This window comes from Chlorocebus sabaeus, chromosome 11 (assembly GCF_047675955.1).
Source record: "Chlorocebus sabaeus isolate Y175 chromosome 11, mChlSab1.0.hap1, whole genome shotgun sequence".
Lineage (NCBI taxonomy): Eukaryota > Metazoa > Chordata > Mammalia > Primates > Cercopithecidae > Chlorocebus > Chlorocebus sabaeus.
This window is the reverse complement of record NC_132914.1, coordinates 65,300,391-65,321,015: the sequence shown is the minus strand read 5'-3', so window position 1 is coordinate 65,321,015 and position 20,625 is coordinate 65,300,391.

Genomic DNA, 20,625 nt, shown 5'->3' with positions numbered 1-20,625 from the left:
GAAGAGATGAGAGGCTTTCAAGAAGGAAGGAGTTGGCTGTGATGTCAAATATCTTACGGATCCAAGTAAGATCAGGCGTGATGATTTACTGGACTATGCAAACATAGAAGGTAATGTTGGATCTTATTAAGAACAATTTTAGAGAGCCCATGAATCCTGAAGCTGATAGAAGTATTGAAGGTGACAGTGAAGTAAGAAGGGAGAGAAAATTAATGCAAGCTATTATTCAAGAAGCCTGATTGTAAACAGAGGGCAAAAGATTGGATAGTCAATACAGAGAGAAGCAGGTTTCCCCTAGTAATGTCAGTGGATTTCACATTTTATAATTTAAGGGAAAGAGCCACTGGCGAGGTAGACAATAAAGATAAGGGAACAAGAGATTGATGAAGACAGGAGATGAGTAGTATCAGGTGGTAGAGGAGATGAGTGAAGATCTCACATTTAAGGGTTAGCTCTGTAGACAGAAGTGGAGAAGGAGACACATATGTGATGAGTGAAAATGTAGGTAGGTACTTTAAAAGGGGATATGGCAAAGATGAGGGAACTTGAGCTTGACAGCATCCATGTTTTCTGTGATGTAGGTGGTAAGAGCATCTCTTCACTCAGGAGCTGCAATCTGAGCTCACAAGCTTGGTCTGGGGTACATGTGCACAGATTTAGATCCCAGCTCCACCACTTCCTAGCTGGGCAACCTCGGGTGGGTTGCTTAACTCCTCTCCAGGAGTTCAAGACCAACCTGGGCAACATGGAAAAACCCCATCTCTACAAAAATCACAAAAATTAGCTAGGTATGGTGATGTGCATCTGTAGGCTCAACTACTAGGGAGGCTAAGGTGAGAGGATTGCTTGAGCCTGGGAAGTCGAGGCTGCAGTGAGCTGTGACTAAACCACTGCTCTCCAGCCTGGGCCACAGAGCAAGATCCTGTCTCAAAAAAACCAAAAATCAAAGTGCTTATTGAACTCATGTATTTAGCTTTTTAAGACTTCTTCCAATAAAAAGTTGTTTAAAGTTTCGATATGTATCAGTGTGCCCTTTGGATATATCTGATCTTCAACTATAACATAATTTATTTAAAGGATGTAAGCCATACATATTATTTTATTTTGATGCCAAGGATAATAGGTCTTGTTTTAAATTCACATATGGGAGAAAATTTGATATGATATTTATAACTGCAGCTCTAAGAGGATGTTTTATAAATTTCATTGTATGAGATCTTCATCCTGTCATTTCTAAATTTGGGCATCCTCAAGCCTGAGGGCTATCTGTGATCTCATGGTAAGGAGCTCAGGGTCTTAACTGAAATATCTCTATTAATCACGCAGCAGGCTTGCTATCCTCAGATGCAATGTGAGTTTTCACCAATTTAGATCCTCTGGTGTCCAGACATTAAATATGGCTTAATTTATTTCTATATATATATATTTTTTTGAGATGGAGTCTCACTCTGTTGCCTAGATTTTAGTGCAGTTGTGTGATCTTGGCTCACTGCAACCTCCACCTCCCAGGTTCAAGAGATTCTCCTGCCTCAGCCTCCGGAGTAGCTGGGACTACAGGCATACACCACCATGCCTGGCCAATTTTTGTATTTTTTGTAGAAACAGGGTTTTACCATGTTGACCAAGCTGGTCTCGAACTCCGGAGCTCAAGCAATCTGCCCACCTCAGCCTCCCAAAGTGCTGGGATTACAGGCATGAACCACCATGCCCAGCCTCTAGAAATAACTTGATTACATCAATTAACTTTGAAAAATTATATATATTATATATAAAATGAAAAATGTACATGTATAAAATTTTTCAAAATGCCTTAATATATATGTATGTATGTGTGCATATGTATACATCTATTTCTATCTCTATCTCTATCTACGTCCATATCTATATCTATATATCTCACCCAGGAGAGAGCGTACACACATGAGAGAGAAGCAAGAAGAAATAAGGAAAGCAAAAGCAGAGGGAGTGAAAAGAGGGAGAGTTAATGAACTGTTTCCTTTCATTCTGCTAAAAATGCCTGTATGTTCTCTTTTTTCAATCCAGAAAATAAAGTCCCAAACTAACGTGGCACTCTTACAATTTAATCATCAATTCATTGTGAACAACTGGATGAGGAGAAGTTGCCCAGAGTTACCAAAAACAAAATTCTTTAGAAAGGAGAAAAGTCATGCCTTAGGAAATTGGGTAGAAGATACATGATGGACACAGCAGCTTCTCATCAATTGACTTGGTTTTACGTTAAAGGAAACATGCAAATCTTTGTAGGTTAAACCACATATGAAATTCATGAGAGCCTCTTGGGTTTTAGGCACTGACTCTGTGGAAATACTAGCTGTAAGCTGCTTTCTTAGGGAAGGGATGTTTATTCTGTCACAGTGCTACTGAAACAGCTCAAAGTTACCACCTTAGAAATCTAGCTTTCACCAGGTACTTTAAAATTTCTTTTAAAAGTGTATTTTTATTAATTTCATTCATAATTTATTAGCGCTTAAATTTTTCCAGTAGCATTAGATCTGCCAGAACTTCCAAATATAGGATATTTTGTACTTTGAATGCAAACTAGTTGTCTCTTTAAACTGTGGAATGGGAAAAATTTAGCACAGAAATATCCCTGTGACCAGCTTTCTGAGTAAACGTGCTAGGGGATTCAGTGGAGTGCTAAGAATACACAGAAGAATACACTCATGCATCCATCCTTTCATGAATGCAACAAATATTTATTGTCTACTTCATGTCAGACATTGTTTGCTTCTTGCTTTAGGGATTAAGCAGTGAACAAACCTGTTGAGAACTTTGTCCTTATGAAGCACACGTCCAAAATTATGGGAAGCAGAAAGAAGAAAAATACTGTAAATACTTTATATTGTATGCTGTAAAATACAGCAGGACAGGTGGATCATACCACTCCTTTGTTTAAATTCTTCATTTGTTTCCATTACTTTAGGAGCAAGTCTAAATCCCTTGCCTGTATCCTGACATTCCGTTTCTTCAGCCTTCTGTCTTGTTGCCTGCATTCTCACTCAAGGCTGCAACTTTCTCTTTTCTTGGCTTGGCCCTAGCACTTTTCAAATATACCTCTGAGACCCTTTATCCTCTGCTCCATCACTATCTCGCCTACACCTGGCTAGCTCCCACTGAACCTTACGTCTCAGCCTAAATACTGCTCTTTTCGGGAAGTCCCCAAATTCTCCCTCCAAGTCTGGTTGTGCATTGCCATGAGTGGTCTCATACAACCTGGTACATCCATTCATCTCTTATCATGGCGCTTGTTGCCCTGTATTATGGCACTTGTGTGTGTGTTGTGTGTGTGTTGGGGAGAGGGTACTGTTTTGTTCTGTTTTCATTGGACTGGCACAGTTCATACTTGATTAATGGGTGAATGGATAGATGACAGAGTGGATGGATGAAGTAATGAATGTAATAATGTAATGTATTCCACCTGTAATTGGACTTTTTAAGGCTGTAGAAACTTCCATTCTTTGAGTTCACACCCAATAGTCCTCCTTTTCCTAATTCCTCTCTCTAACACTGAGTAAATTTTCTTATTAGTGACTCACCAATTTTTCCCAGAGCAGGTGGACAAAACCTCTTTAGTAGATTAGCTTTCCTTAAACCAGTTGGGGGAGAAAAAGATTCTATCTTTTAGGGAATTGAAGGCAGTGATGTAATGTTAACAGCACAGGAGAGAGCAGAATCTTTGCCTGTGTGAAGCATGGCTGTAGGTTGAAAGCTCTTGAGGGAGTGCTTTTCTAAATCGAACTTCACCCATGAAATGCAATTTGGGAAACTTTTCCATCTGGCGCCGTGTGGACTCTGGCAGACAATAATATCTTTATTTGCTAGTAGTTTTCTTTCGGAGAGGGAGAGTGATTTGGGTGTTTGTTTTTTTCTTCCATTTAGTGCTGCATAACGCTTATTAGAGACAAAATCTTACTACTTCCCTGCTTTGCGTGTGTAAGCTACCCAAATGTGTTCTAAGTATTGCCTTAGAGGACGTGTGTGTGTGCATCTGTGTGTGTGTGCGTCTGTGTCTGTTTAGGAATCTGAGCCAGCCCCCACCATTTCCCTGCCCTTCCTGAGGCTACAGGACTTTAGGATTTATTGTAGTCACTCTTAGAAGGACAGTTGCAGTTGTAGAGAGACTACAAATATCAGGGCATTTGGTAACTGAGAGTAGAAACAACCGTCACAATCATGGGTTCTGCAAAGACTTGAGTCTGCTGGAAGCAGTGTCTTGGGGTCGGCAACAGGCCCTTCAGGAGGATGACTGGGGAGGGGTTTGGGGATGATCAAAAGGACTATATTTTGCAACCTATGTTCCTGAAATGAAATTCATAGGTAAGTATAGTCCTGCTATGCACATAATTTTCAAAATCTAACTTAATGACCTACCTGTAATATAATATTCATTTTAGCTTTCAAATGCTAAAAATAACTATATTAGACACAATGAAGTAGTCAAATGCTTGTACCTAACATAATAAATATGTTTGGATATAAGAAAGTAAGATCATATTCAACTGAATAATGATCATTTTTTTGTATATGAGATATTTTGTATAAGAGGTATTCTAAAATTTTCATGTGTCCTAAGTCAGACCCAGCCTAATTTTCTCACTACTCTTCTCTGTGTCACCCTCCAATTGGTTCCTAAACCAATCTCTAATCACTATATTGTGTCCAGAATCCTGTGTTTCCTCTTCATCTCACTCCTGCCCTAGCATCTCCTGCCTCTGATTTATGAGAACAGCCTTCTAGTTGGTTTGTCTGTCTCTAGGCTGTTTTAGAAAGTTGTGTGGTGACCATGGTAATGGGGTGGTGGTGAGCAATTGGTGGGTACTGGCCAGGAATTCTAGAAAGCCTAATGTGCATGGAGCAATGCATAGAACAGTGCATGAAAAAGTGCAAAAATGTCCTGGGTTCCACATGACATTTACTCATCCTGTGTACCCCATGTAGATTAACTTCTATAATTACCTAAACCTAGAAATTAATTCTAGAATCAATCTGGTAACTTTTTAGTTTTTTGGGGAAACTTCTTTGTCATTGAATTTATGTGCACAAAGTGAACTAAATTATTGTCTTATAAATCTGTTTTGTGACTGTGGTTATTTCTCATTTTTTTTTCTTTCACTATACTTGCCTAGGTAACTAACACATGGATTACACATTTTAATGTGTGCTCATTTTTCAAAGAGCTAGCTTTTAATTATTTATTAGCTCCATTACTCTTCTGTTTCTGATTCATTAACTGGATTTTATGTATAGAGTTTACTTTCTTCTACTTTCTCTAAGAGTAATTTGAAGTTCCTTTCTAAATTCTTATTTTTCTTTTTTTTCTGTTTAGTAATTTTTGTTTTAAACTATGAACTTTCCTCTGACTTGTGGTTATATTAAAATTTTATTTATCATTAGTTTTTAGGGATTCTGCAGTGTTGGATTTGATTTACATGTTGGATTTCTCATGAGTTAAGAGATATTCTAAAATTTTCATGTGGCAAAGATTTGTTTTCCTACTTTTGTTATTAATTTCTAATTTTACTGCACTATGATCAAAGAATATGATCTATACTATTCCTATGTTTTGAAACTGAGGTTTCCTATGTGGCTTGCTGTGGATTGAATTGTACCCTTTCCAAAAATATGTTACAGTTCTAATCCCTTGGTACCTGTGAATGTGACCTTATTTGGAAATAGGGTATTTGCATATATAATCAAGTAAAGATGATGTTGTAAGTCAAAAAGTTACTGAGACAGGTCTCAATCAGTTTTGAAGTTTATTTTGCCAAGGTTAAGGATTATGACCTATTAGGAGGTCCTAGGAATATTAGCCCAAGGTGGTTGGGTTACAGCTTAGTTTTATGTGTTTTAGGGAGACATAAGACATCAATCAATATATGTGAAATATACATTGGTTTAATCAGGAAAGGCAGGACAACTTGAAGTGGCAGGGCTTACTGGTTGTAGGTGGATTCAAAGATTTTCTGATTAGCAATTGGTTGAAAGGGTTAAGCTGTGCCTGAAGAGTTGAAACCAGCCTGAGTTAAGGCAAGTTGGGAGGGCTGGAGGAGCCTGGGTTCTTGTTATGTAGATGAAGCCTCTGGGTAGCAGGCTTCAGAGAGAATAGATGTGAATGTCTCTTATCAAAGGTGTCAGGCTCTCTGGAGAGACCTAATAAAGGAAGGAGAATCTCTATAGATTGTAAAATTTCCTCCATAAGAGACAGGTTTGCAGGGCTATTTCAAAATATGTTTTTCTTTCAGGACTTTGCTATCTGTCATGTAATGCTCTACTAGAGACAGGATAGAATTTGGTATCTTATGGCTATAAAGAGTCTGTTCTGTCAGGCTTAGGATCTCTATTGGAATGTTAATGCTAGTCAATTGTGTGCCTGAATTCCAAAACGAGGAGGGTATAATGAGTCATGTTCAACAACCCCTGCCCCACTCCACCATCTCATCATGATCTTCAGGTTTCTTTGGATCCCCTTGGCCAAGACGAGGGTCCATTCAGTCTGTGTAGGGAGAAAAAAAATTTTACTTTTGGAACACAATATCATACTGTCATACTGGATAGGATTTAATAACGAGTCTAATCCAATAACTGCTGTTCTTTTAAGAAAAGGGAAACTTGGACACAGAGATACACACAGCAAACACTATGTGAAAATAGAGACAGAGATTCTAGTGATGTATATACAAACGGAGGAAGGCTAAGGATTCCTGGCAATCACCAGAAGCCAGGAAGAGGCAAGGAAGGGTCCTCCTCTAGAGACTTCAGAGAGAGCATGGCCCTGCTGACACTGTGAGAGAATAAACTTCTATTGGTTGAAGCCACATAGCTTGTGATTCTTTGTTATGACAGCCCTAATAAGCAACTAATATGTAGCCTAATAAGACATGGCCAAACTTTGTAGATGAAAGGAGCTAGAAGGCAAGGTATATATTTTTCCATGTGAGGATCTACCTTCTTAATTATGTTAAGTCCTCTATGTCTTTTCTTATTTTTGGTTTATTCGAGTTATCAAAGACTGAGAGAGCTAAATTCAACTTATTTATGGCTACTGTCTCTCTATTTTCCTTAATTTTTACAATTTTTGCTTTAAGAATGTAGATGTTATGCTATTTGATGTAGAAGCATTAGGTTCAGATTTTCGTTGTGGGTTGCATTTACTTATTATTACCATAAAGTTCTATTCCTCGAATTCAACCGTACCTAACATTAACATCTTGACCCCTGCTTTACTTTTATTTTCATTTGCTTGCTGTATTTTCCCATCCTAAAAGGATGGAAAATAATACTTCCAATTTTTTTGAGTAACTTGTCTTACATATCACATCACATTTTTGAGTTTAGGCTTTTCAAAATCCAATTAGAGTCCTTTAAAAAAGTGAATGTATCTGATTTTTATTTATCTGACATACATGTTTGGTTTCTCTTATATCATCTTGAATTGTTTTATTACAGTAGTCACCCCTTTCCACAGGGGATACATTCCAGGATCCTCAATGGATGTCTGAAACTGTTGATAATACTGAACCCTATATATACTGTACTATGGTTTCTCCTATACAACCACATTGTAGAGGGTGGGTAGCATATCGAACATGACTATGCTGGACAAAGAGATGATCCATATTCCAGGCAGCATAAAGCAGGATGAAGCAGGATGGTATAAGATTTCATCACACTACTCAGAATGGTGCTCAATTTAAAACTTAGAAATTGCTTGTTTCTGGAATTTTCCATTTAATATTTTTGGACCTAGGTTGACCCAGTAGCTGAAACCTTGGAAAATAAAGCCATGAATAAGGAAGGACTGCTGTATATGTTTTATTTTGAAATATTTTGCTCTTTTGGCGTTTTCTCTATTTTCTTTTGTGTGTTTTCTCATAGCGAGGAAGTTTTATAGCCTACTTTTAGTTATTTGTGCATAGGCATTCTCTGTGGTTTGTGTACACACCTTGGTGTGTGTAGGTAGGAAGGTGAAAGAGCCTGTGTGAAAGAATAAAGGTGTAAGAGAATTTGATGTGCTCCAGGAATGGCAAAAGGTTTCGATAACTAGAGCACAGGCTGTATCATGGTATATTAGCCTGGAGAACTAGGCAGAAGGCAGGCCATTGTGAATCTCTTTAGATCTTTGAGAACCACTGAAAGATTTTGAGCAGGTGTGAAACAAAATCAAACCAGTGAGCAAACTCTCCAGCAGCCACATGGAAGATGGTTGAGGCTAGGGTGAGAGGAGTGACTAGAAGCAGGTCAACAAATTAGAGCGCAATCATATTATCTCAGGTGAGAGGTAATGAGAGCTTGTGTGAAGCCTATGACAGCACAGGTTGAGCGAAAAGAGTATGTAACAGGTACGAAAGATTGTAGGTTGATTATACATGGAGGTTGGGTAGAGAAAGGGACTATCTAAGGTAACTCCAGATTCATGCCCAGGACGTGTAAGTGGACTATAGTTCTATTCATTGGGATAAGGACCTAGAAAGATGGGCAAGTTTAAAGAAAACATGCTGAGTTCAGGTCTGAACAGGATGAATTACAATCACCTGTGGAATACTCAGTACTAGCTAATAGGCAGTGGAAACCAAGGCTGGAATATAAAGCTGGGAACCCTTTGTGTATGAGTGGCAGCTGAAGCCATGGTTTGGGATAAAGCTACAAGAGAAAGTAGCTGTACCCAAGAAGTAGCTCAGCTGTGCTCTCCAATAGTTGCATGTGGCTATTCCAATGTAACCTTGAATTAATTAAATTGAAATAAAATTAAAAATTCAGCTCCTCAGCTGCACAAGCCACATTTCAAGTGCTCAAAAACTGTATATGGCTTGCAGCTACCATTTGGTACAGATTATAGAACATCATCAAAGAAAGTCCTATCAGACAGCTTTGGTACAGAGTGAAAAGAGAGAGATTCAACATATATCAGGACCCTGTTGTTATTGATATCTGGATGTTTATTGAAAAAGAAGAGTCCAATGAAACAGGTAGAGAAGGAGTGTCCATCCATTGAGTGCCTTTGAATGGGCTGAGCATAAGATGCTTTTCTTGCATCATCTCTTATCCCCAAACTGCCCTGCAATGTTGGTAATATTATTTTTATTGAAAGTTGTCAAGATTAATGTCTCAAGATCCCAGACTAGTAAGTAACAGAGCTGGAACTGTAATCCAAATGCATGTGGAATCCTAAATTCAGTAACATTTCAATTGGCCCAGGTTGTCTGTCCTGAGAAAACTCAAAGAAAATGGTGCCAAGGAAGAAGAGAATTTCATAAACGAAGAATGGCAAATGGCACTAAGAGTTCAGGTAAGGTAAAGTAAGATCACAAAAGTTTTCATTGGATTGGACTACAAGAAGGCTGTCACAAACTTTTCTGGAGACCATTTCAATGTAGTATAAGGGCTGATGCTCTGTTAGAGTAGACCGAGTCTAGCTGTATAGCTATGTGGAGCATAGGCCAGTATAGCCTGTACTTTTAAGAGTTTAGATGTAGGTGATTCTTTCTGTATACAAAAGATAGTTCACCAAAAACACGTTTCAAGTTTTTGCAAATTTTATGTATTAAATGCCCTAAGGCTGCATCTCTCATCTTTGGTATACTCAGATGAGATTGGACAAGCTACTTCTGACAGTTACTAGTTGTTTGGCCTTGGTCTAGTCACTAAATTCTCCAAAAATTTTTTTCCTATCTGGGCAATGGGGTTAGCAATGCATGCCTATCTTACCTAAAAGGGATGTTTCAGCATTAAATGAAACAGTGAGTTTGACAATGAGCTGTACAGTGATATATGATATAATATGCTATTCCCAACAGATCAGACTACAATAATATTAAAACTCCACAGATTTAGCCACAAAGTTTATGCATCGATTGGACTTTTCATTTAATGTTATCAGCTCTACTTCTCTGAAGAATAGACAAAAATGTATGAGCTTTTGTTGAATTTCCCCAGCAAATCTTTACAGCTTGACACTTGACTTTTTGAAACACAGGCTCATGGGTTCCTGTGGGTGGTTCTGATTTAATCTTTGTTCCTTGGCTGACTCCACCAAAACTGGAAGAAGAAGAAGAAATTACTTTTCCCATCTCCAAAATATTTAACAGAAATGGTTCAGACTTCTAGCCAAGAAAAGTCAGTTTATAAGATACGTATTTCTATACCTATACCTAGAACCCAATAAGTTAGTAGAAAAACTTAACATTAGTTCTCAAAAACACAAATCACATTGATTACAGCAAGTGAAGAATGCTCAGAATTCTGTTTGCCGCTGAGCTCCATTGATGACTGGACCGCAGAGTGTTGCTTGGAACCACTGCGGTTTGGTTAAAATGAGGATAAACATGAGAGATGCATATTTGTTACCAGACCCGGGGAAACCTAAAAAGACTTTACAGATGTCTCTCTGGACCTGAACTCAGCAGCTAACATCATTTCTCACTGACAGAAATATTGCTACCTTCAACTCCCAGGTTACGAACACTGAAGTTTTACATACTCTGGTGATGTCTTCAGCAGCTCTAAGGAGAACTCTTGATATTTTAGCTCAGAATAAATCAGAGGAGGAGTATAAACTATTTGTCAGTAAAATATTTGTTAGAATCCTCTGAAACTTTTCTAATTAGCCTCAAAGCACATTGAACCCACAACAAGTTTACTGGAAATGTCAGTTATTAAAAAGACACTTTACCGTAATTGAATGCTAGTGTCACATAATTCAGACCACAGCTCCTGGCAGCACAGAGAAAGAGTTGCTTGTAGCAAACTGTGCATTGACAGGAAGCAAACTTCTCAGCTGGGTCCCACCACAGCACTTTGGCCTTAAGTTGCAAGAGGGAAAAATTACCAACCACTACCCCAGCTATCACCACTGAGTTGCTGTCATTGAAATAATATGAGGCCAGGTAAAATAAGAAGAAAATCCAAGTGCTGGTGGGACTTTTAAAACCTCATTAAAAGCATTTTTGGTGGGGGTTGAGGTTTATCATATCACTGATAAATGGTCAAGGTAAGGTGCAGAAGGGAAATCCCTGACCCCGGTTGTTGAGGGTTAGGCCATTGATCTGGACTCTATTTTCTGACATTTTTGCAGAAATAATGTGAAACTCCTCTGGTTTTCAAGTACCATCTCAGAACCAAAATTCCATGTCAGGTTGAATTTTAGTATCCTGATTCTCAGACAAATAGGAGAAATTGTCATCATCTAGGCTCAGGACAGAACACTGCCATTGTATTAATAGAATGCTGGCTGCAATTCTCCCTCAGCTGCTGTATATCCCTAGTCCTAGTGACCATTCTGATTTATGAAGTGATGCTAAATTCGCCCTTGTGGCACTGTTTCTTCCCTTCTGTTGAGGGCTCATCATTCTATCTGTGCTCAGCCCCCACCTCTGGCTTCCTCAGGATCTTCCATGGATCATTCTCCCGACCCTCCACACATGTTCCAGGCTCCTTTATCTTAATGCAAACAGAAAAAGCAAACAAACAAATGGTCCTCCACTCAGCACCACTTACTTAGTTTTTATCTTCTTTCCTTTATAGCTATAAATATTTAGTTACTGATAGCATCTAAAATGTCAAGCCCAGTGACATCACATTATCTAAGGAGTGAAAATGTTTCTACTTCACTAACCAGACCCAATATCCACTGTGTCTGATGTGAGCCGTAGATGCTGTTAGTCTTTGTGTCAGGGGTTTACATAGCCTGCTCTTAAGTGGGCCCAGAATGCAGACCTAAGCTTCTTCCTCGATCCTGGTCTGCTTGTCTCCCTGTCTAGTGGGCTCAGGGCCCTTTTCTATGACTGGCAGTCCACCGACCATAAATCCCTAAAAAGACCAGAGCTCTAGGGCCATGATTAGTTCTTGTGAGCCCTCCTTCCCTAGTTCTGGATTCAGGTTTACCTCTGGTGGGAATTCTTGTTATGTGTGGTCAGATTTCCTGGGCAGACCATTGTCTGACCAACTCTTACACCTAATACATAGTGTCATTCCATCTGATGTGTGACATGCATTGTATCATCAAGATAACGAGTAAATATATGTGCCTAAGGTGAAACTAAAAATAAAACAGTGTTAGGCTTCACTGACCTTTTTATTATAAGCCAAATGCTAAGCAAGAGAATGATCAGCTTTGGCTCAGACAGAAGCTACCGTCTCTTATCTACCCCTGCTGGGCTTGTCAGATCTGAATGGTGGTGCTATTCCCATTTTAAAATAGTATTGGTACTTCAGTTTCCTATTTGGGAGCTCTATTCTGAACCCAATCATGCTTAGAATGAAGCTTGACAGCCTGTCTGGCCATCCTCAGCCCCTCAACACTGGTCAGAATACTTTTAAATCAGACAGACCCTGTAACAGCAATCTTGACACTCACCTGGCTCTGAGCACCGTGACTACCAGGTGACCTCTCTTCTCTTCTGACAAATAGATTGCTCTTGGCTTCTCTTGTATGACAAGGTCAGCTTAAACTGCATCTGTGTTTGTTATACATGCCCCTTTGTAATTATGATTTTGGACTGCTGGCTGCTTACATGTCAGGGATCAATCACAAGCTAGCTTAGTCTGCACACCCTAGGCCCTCCTCTTCTCAGTTTCTTCTCTTCACATTCAATCCAGCATGGGGGACAAGCATACCTAGCATATCTCTATTTCCTCATCCAGATCCTGCTTAGCATCCAAAAATTCACTTTTAGGAGGGCATTTAATAAGCAAAAAAGAGTTAAACGTAGGTATAATGATGGTTTTTCATTCTAAAGAAGACATTCTATTATGTTTTTAGTATGTTAGTAATAACATTAACACAACAATAGCAATTCATGCTAGCAAATCACAAGTGCTACATGACTTACATGCACTGTCTCATTTATTCTTCACAAGAGTCTTATGCTGTGAGTATGCATGTTTTCCTTGTTTTATAGAGGAACAGTCGGTAGACTAAGTCTCTCAGTCTAAGCCATAAGCCAGTAAGTGATGGAGTCAGGGCTTGACTCTAATTTTATTTAGCTTCTGTTACCTAAATGAGCTGTTTACCTCTATGCTGTAACAGTGCCTTAAATAAACAAATGGAGTAGAGCCCTAGCAAGACATGAAGTTGGCTGGTAAAACAGAACCATTTAAATCTCAGCCTGTGAAGTTTGCATTTGATCCCATATGCAACAGGAAGTTACCATAGATTTTTGAACCTGGAGTTAATGTGGTGAAATTCACTTAAGAAAAATCGACTGGATATTCATGAGTAGGAAAGACAAGCACATGAAACCCAGAGGATGGAGACCATCTGAAAGTCTATTACAAAAAGACACAGAGAATCATAAAGCCTCATATTGAAAGACATTAAAAGAAGCCAAATAAATGGAGAAATATAATGTGTTCTTAAACGTTTATAAACAAAAAGACTCAGTATTTTAAAGTTGTCAGTCCTTCCCTAATTAGTCTATAGAATCAATGACATTTCAATTACTATCCCAACAGGTTTTTTTTTTTATTGTTGTTTCTTTTAAAATGGATCTTGATGACAAATTCTAAAATAAATATGACAATCTAGGGCCAAGAGAAATCAAATGCTGCTGAAGAACATCAGCTAGCTGGAGGATCTTGTCCTATGACAGATCATGACTTATAAATACATGGTAATTAAGGTAGTGTGGTATCTGTGTATGGCAAAACAAAAAGGCCCATGGCAGAGAATAGAGAGTTCAGTAATAAACCTAGGCACTTACAGAAACTTGATATAGTATGAAGTTGGCATTTCAGATCATTGGAAAGAAGTGGAACTATTCAATAAAAGGTTCTGAAAAAATTGCTTAAATGAGAAATTGGACTTCTAGCTCACACTGCACATACAAAATTCGATTTTAGATGAATTAAAGACAAATGTGAAAAACAATGTTTTAAGCTTTCAGAAGAAAATGTAGGAGAAACTTTTATCACCTTGTGGTATGGAAAAATTTATTAAATTAAATGTCATATTTGTAAAACAAAGCATTAAATATTAAAGAATAGAATTACATGTTTGATGATATTAAAATTGTAAACTTCTATTCCTCAAAGAGTCCACAAAGAAAGTAAAAGAAGAGACTATAACTAGGCAACAGCTACTAGCTACTGTATTACCAAAAAAGTATTAACATCTCAAATACATAAAGTTACTAAAATTGGTAAGAAAACAACTATCCAGATAGTACATGGGCACAAGAATAAGGTAGATGTTTTACGAAAGAAGATACCTATGAAAAACCTATGAATAAACCTATGAAAAAATGAGTGTTTAACCTCATCAATAATCTGAAAAGGCAAATTACAACTATAGTGAGATATTATTTTATACCTACTAATTTGACAAAAATTAAGAGGTATGATGGTACTAAGAGGGAATGAGTATTAACACATTATTGGAGGAAGTGGCACAATCTCTTTGAAAAAATAATTCCATATTGTATTGTAAAGGTAGGTATATTCTATGACCCACAATTATACTCATAGACATATATCTTACAGAAGTGCTTTTCAAATTCAAATGTGCATATGAATCATTTACTAATCTTGATAAAATGCAGATTTACTTTCAGTAATCTGAAGAAGGATTAAGTTTTTAAAGTCCATAATAGGACACAATATAGAGAAACTGCAAAACATCCTATATTCATTCATTCAACAAATATGTATGGAACTGAACACTTGCTATGTGCCAGGCAACTTTATAGCATTAAGGATACAATAATGAAAAGACAGAAGGAAAAAACAAAACAAAAACTCTCTGCCTTCACAGAATTTACATTATAAGGGGCAGAAGGAGGGAGGAGCAATTAGGCAGTGAATAAATAAATAATTAAAATATATATGTTATCTGATGGTGACAAATGCTATACAAAATCTTTAGCAGAGAAGAGAGGTAGGGAATGCTGGGAGTAGTTGTAATTTTAAATATGGTTGTCAGGGAAAGTCTTCTTGAGAATCTGAAAACCAAGAAGACCCAATGAGCGAGTGAGCCGTGTGATTATCTGAGGGACAAATGTAATGCAAAAGCCCACGACATAAATATGCTTCATGTGCTGGATGAACAGCAAGGACATCAGTGTGGCTAGATCAAGTGATTAAGGTAAAAAGTAATAAGGGATTAAATCAGGCAAGTAGAGGATGCCAGATCGTGTAAATGCCTTCCAAGCCATTGAAGTTACTTTGGCTTTTACTCAGAGCAAAGGGCAAAAATCTTTGGAGGTTTTTAAGCAGGTGAGTGTTGTAATCTGATTCACAGATAACAGCATCTTTCTGGTTACTATGTTGAGAATAGACTAATTGGAGGGAAGCCAAGTATAAAAGCAGGGAAAACAAGAAATATATTGTAATAAGCCAATCAAAAGATAATGATAGCTTAGAGCAGTGGGAGTGGTAAGAGGTGATTGAATTTTATATAAATTTTAAATGTAGAACTGATGGAATTTTCTGGAGAACTAAATGTGATGTCTAAGCAAAGTGATTACTTTTTGTTCTAAGATAATGGAAAAATAGTGATATTATTTACTGAGTTGGGGAAAACCGCCAGAGGAACATGTTTAGTAAAGTGGTGAAAATCATGAGATCAGATTTGAATGTGTTACTTTTGAAACATTTTAAGAAGAGCTGCTCAGTAGACAGTTGGGTATGCCAGTCTGGAACTAGGGACAGAGGTCTGGATTGGAGATATAATTTTGGGAGTCATCATTATGTAAGTACTATTTATAGCCCTGGCTGAGATATCTAAAATAGGGAGTGAAAAGAGAAGGGGTCTAGAGTCTGAGCTCAGAATTTCCAATGTTTAAAATAAACATCTTCAAGGCACACAGAAAAAAAGACAAATTACCTATAAACAATGAACAATTAGATGTACAGCTGACTTCACATGAGCAACAGTGAAAGCCAGAAGAAATGGAGGGATGTCTTTAAAGTGCTGCAAAAAAGAAAGCAAAACTACATTTTTTAGAATTAAGGTGAAATAAAGGCATTTTCAGGAAAAGCTGAGAGAATTTATCATCAATAGACCATTCTTACGTAAATGTCTGAAGAATGCATTTCAAAAAGTAAAGAATTGTTTCTCACAAAGAAAATCTGAAATGAAGGAATAATAGGCTGATTGGGGAATAAAGGAATATCCCAGTTTGGCTGGCAGGCATTCCAACAGTAATACTTCAGACACCAACTTATTTGGGTGAGATGGTAACCTTTTATCAGGTATAGGAATTGTGAATTTCTAGAAGCTAAGCTGCTGAAAATGTAGACTTATAATTGATCTTGAAATTAATCCTCGCTTACAGTTACCTGCTGTCTTCAATATGATAAGCAAAATGTTTATGCTTCTTTTAAGTGTTTTTACTCATTAGCTTTATTTAAATAAGTTAATATAATGTATAGTTTTTTATGATGAATTTATGGGTAGTCTAAAAATAAACATTTTAAGGTAAAATGTTAACTAATGAGCTATCTTTTCCATTGCTTGTCTATAGGAAAATTATTTTCTATAATAAACTGTGTACCTATTCCAAAGCAAAGATTTGGAAAACATTTATGGGACAATAAAGAAGAAAAGGCCAGTAGTCATCCATACATAAACTTCTAGATAATTATTTACCATTCCGGAAATACAATGTTTTGGTTAACCACTTGAATAGGCCATAAGCGCCACATTAAGTTCCTGAAAAAATTGCTGATGGATTAATAATTTAATTTAATAAATAATTTAATTATTTCGACCAAAGGAAAAAGTTTACTAGTGCAATACCTTATATTTACCAGATGAAAGAAGAAAAACTATTTTAGGTTATACCCAACAAGAATTTAATAAACTTCAACATTCCTTCAATTTTTGAAAGAGAAATGTTCTTAGCAAACTAGAAATAGAAAAAAAGTTAAGAGTACACTAAAAATCTACAATAAAAATTATGTTGAGTGGTGCCACATTCAAAGCATTTCATTGTTAGAAACAATATCAAGATGTCTTGTATCACAGAGTTACTGCTTACTATATACTGGAGGGCCAGTAAAGTGTAATACCAAAATAACAATAGACATTAGATACAATTATTATCAAGAAAGACACAAAACATTGTTATTTACATAACATGCATAATAGCCTACGTAGAATTTTCAAGGAAACCAATAAAAATTATTAGAACTTCCTAGGGAGATTAGGAAGCGGTGGGGTCCAAAATGTAAAAATAAACAGCTTATTAAAATACCAGCAATGATCAACTAAAAATGTGTTCAAAACATTGTATTTATTATTACAGCAAAAATTGTGAAATGCCTAGGAATAAACCCAATAAGGAATATTCAAGGTATTTATGAAAAATGAATTAAAATTTCCTGAAGAGTATAAAAGAAAACATGATACATCAAAAAGTAAGTAAACATATACAATATTTGAGCATGGAAAGACTCAGGATTTTTAAGGTGTCACTTCTCTCTGGTTACATTATGAATCCAATACAATCCCAATCAAAATCTTGAAAGGAAATTTCATGGAATTTTACCAGCTGATTATAAAGTTCATGTGAAAGACTAAATGTGCTACAATAGCCAACCAAGCAAATTAAAAAATAAACAAACAAAATTAACCAATATGGTGATCATGCCCCACAAGGAATCAAAATATTAATAAATCTATGGTAATATACAATATCAGAGTAGGAAAAATCCAATAAGATGAATAGGACAGGATTGAGAATCCAGGAATGAGACCATGTGTAAGAGACCCTAACTATACATTGTGGCAAAACCAAAAATGTTATATTGATAGCTAATGCTATTAACCCAAAAGTAATCTAGATAGATAAAAGTAATAACTATAAAAAACAAAGCTATAATATATTAGAAGAAAATATAGCAGGATTTATTTATGACTTTGTGGTGAATATGGTTTTCTCAAAGTAAATATAGAAATGCATAAAGTGTAAAATTAAAAGTTCACAACAATTCAACATATTATCAAATTTCTGAATAAAAAAGACCATCAAAACACATATAAAGGATGGCGATAACTAGGAAAAAGTATGTGCAGCGTACTTTTTTTACTAAGGGTAAATGAACAATATTCAGAATTTATAGAGAACCAATGATAATAAATAAGGAAAAGACAAACAGTCCAATTGAAAAATAGCAAAAGGTATGAAAATAATTCACAGAAGAGGCATTATAAATGAACTATAAACCTACAAGATGACTTTAGTTCTGGTAATCAAGGATGTGTAACCAACAGCAATGACATTTATTAATCTCCTTGGAACATTTTTTATGTTTGATAAACTCTCTATTTCACTACAAAGTAATACTGTACTGCAGTCAAAAACAATGTAATAAATCTATGCATGTGGATACAAAATCTTTCCGAGAAAACTGTTAAGAAAACTTCCTAATAACATACACATTATGTTAACATCTGTTTAAAATTTATTCTTATACACATTATATAAATATGTAGAAACACTTAACTGGGTTCCAAGGAATCTGAGTCTGGGATGGTGATTCTGGCTCAAGTGATTTATTGGGAAAGTGCTTTCATGACAAGGGGCACAAGAGAAGAGGGCAGTACACGGGAAGATTGCTAAGCAAGAACATGGTCTGAGCTGGAGACCTGCTCAGTCTGATCCTGTAGGGGTGATCTGATGCAGAAATTGCACCAGAATGGGTCCCACCTTGAGGTCATTTTGTATCCCTGTGTCAGCCCATGATTGACCAAGTGTGTCCTGCCTCCTTCTCCCAGGAGAGCAAGGGAATAGTCACAGCTCCCTTTTGCCAGGGACAATTCTCCAGGGAAAGGAGAAGTACCAAGAGTCTAGGAGCAGCAGTAAAAGGAATCCGGAAAGGGCAGCAACAGCCTCTGTTGCTTGCACACACACACACACACACACCCCTCCTCCCATGCACACATGCACACACATATGTACACATACACTTACATACATATGTGCACCTGCACATGCACACAAGCACACACTTGAGGGGGCTAAAGACTCGAGGGATTCACACAAAACTAGTAAAATGGTTATCTATAGGGACAAGCCTGAGATTGGGTGGAGGGGTTGCTGTCAAGGTAGGTTTTTAGCTTTATATTTGATTGTTTAATAATCATAATGTTATGTTCTTAGGTAATTAAAAAATGTACTTTTTAAGAAAAAGCATATTACTTGCCTACTTACCTCCTAGGAAGCTCCATTATACCACCCCATTGTCTTCCAGTTTTATTTGTGTATTTATTACAAATAAAAGTTATTAAAGGGAACCATGGTGAAATGCCGGTGAGGGTTTTTTGTTCTTGTATTTCATAGGTCAGGAGAATTACAGAGCAGTCTTAGGCAGATGTAATTTCAATTTTCTATATAAGAATAATGTAACCATTCACAGTTCAGTTTGTAAAATATGTGAAACACATACAATATTTTCTAAAACAGAAATCCAATGAATATATAATGTTCATCCTCCCAGTACTCAGTAACTTTAGTCAGAGGTTTCTATTCTTTTGAATGACTTGGTGACAATATCAAATTGACACTTGCCAATTAGTATCCTCTTCTGCTAAAACATGGAAGGGAATCTGATACTTATTCTCTACTTTCTGATATGTATGTCATGAAAATATATTGCTCTGCTCTCTTATTCGTTTAGCCTGTTCATCTGCTAATAACTAATGTAAACAGGTAGGGCCCCTGTTAGCTTCTCCATCTAACTCTTAGATGTGATCTCATGCAATGCCATGGTATCAGATATCATGTAGGGACCAATGAGTCCTATTTTAGGGACTCTATATTCAACTGCCTAGTTGACCTTTGAAACTGGATGTCTTCATTTAGCATCTCAAACTAAAGAGAATTCTGGATTACCTGTCCACCCTCACCTCCTGCACACCCCTTCCTCATCCCCAGCTCAATAAAAGTCATCATTATTTATTAATCGCTTAAGCCAAAAATCTAGGCAATTCTTGCTTTCCTTCTTTTCATTATTACCACATGACATGGTTTGGCTGTGTCCTCACCCAAATCTCATCTTGAATTGTAGCTCCCACAATCCCCACATGTTGGGGGAAGGAGCCAGTGGGAGGTAACTGAATCGTGGGTGCAGGTTTTTCCCATGCTATTCTCATGATAGTAAATAAGTCTCACGAGATCTGATGGTTTCATAAAGGGCAGTTCCCCTGCAAATGTTCTCTTGCCTGTCGCCATGTAAGACATGCCTTTTCTTCTCCTTCGCCTTCTGCCATGGTTGTAAGCCCTCCCCAGCCATGTGAAACTGTGGAATCCTTTAAATCTCTTTTTCTTTATAAATTACTCAGTCTCAGGCATTTCTTCACAGCATTATGAAAATGGATTAATAAGTAAATTGGTAGTAGTAGAGTAGGATACTGCTATTAAGATACCCAAAAATGTGGAAGTGACTTTGGAACTGAATAATAGGCAGAGGTGGGAACAGTTTGGAGGGCTCAGAAGAAGACAGGAATATGTGGGAAAGTTTGGGGCTTATTAGAGACTTGTTGAATTGTTTTGACCAAAATGCTGATAGTGATATGGACAATGAAGTCCAGGCTGAGGTGGTCTCAGATGGAGATGAGGAATTAATTGGGAACTGGAGCAAAGGGGATTCTTGCTATGCTTTAGTGAA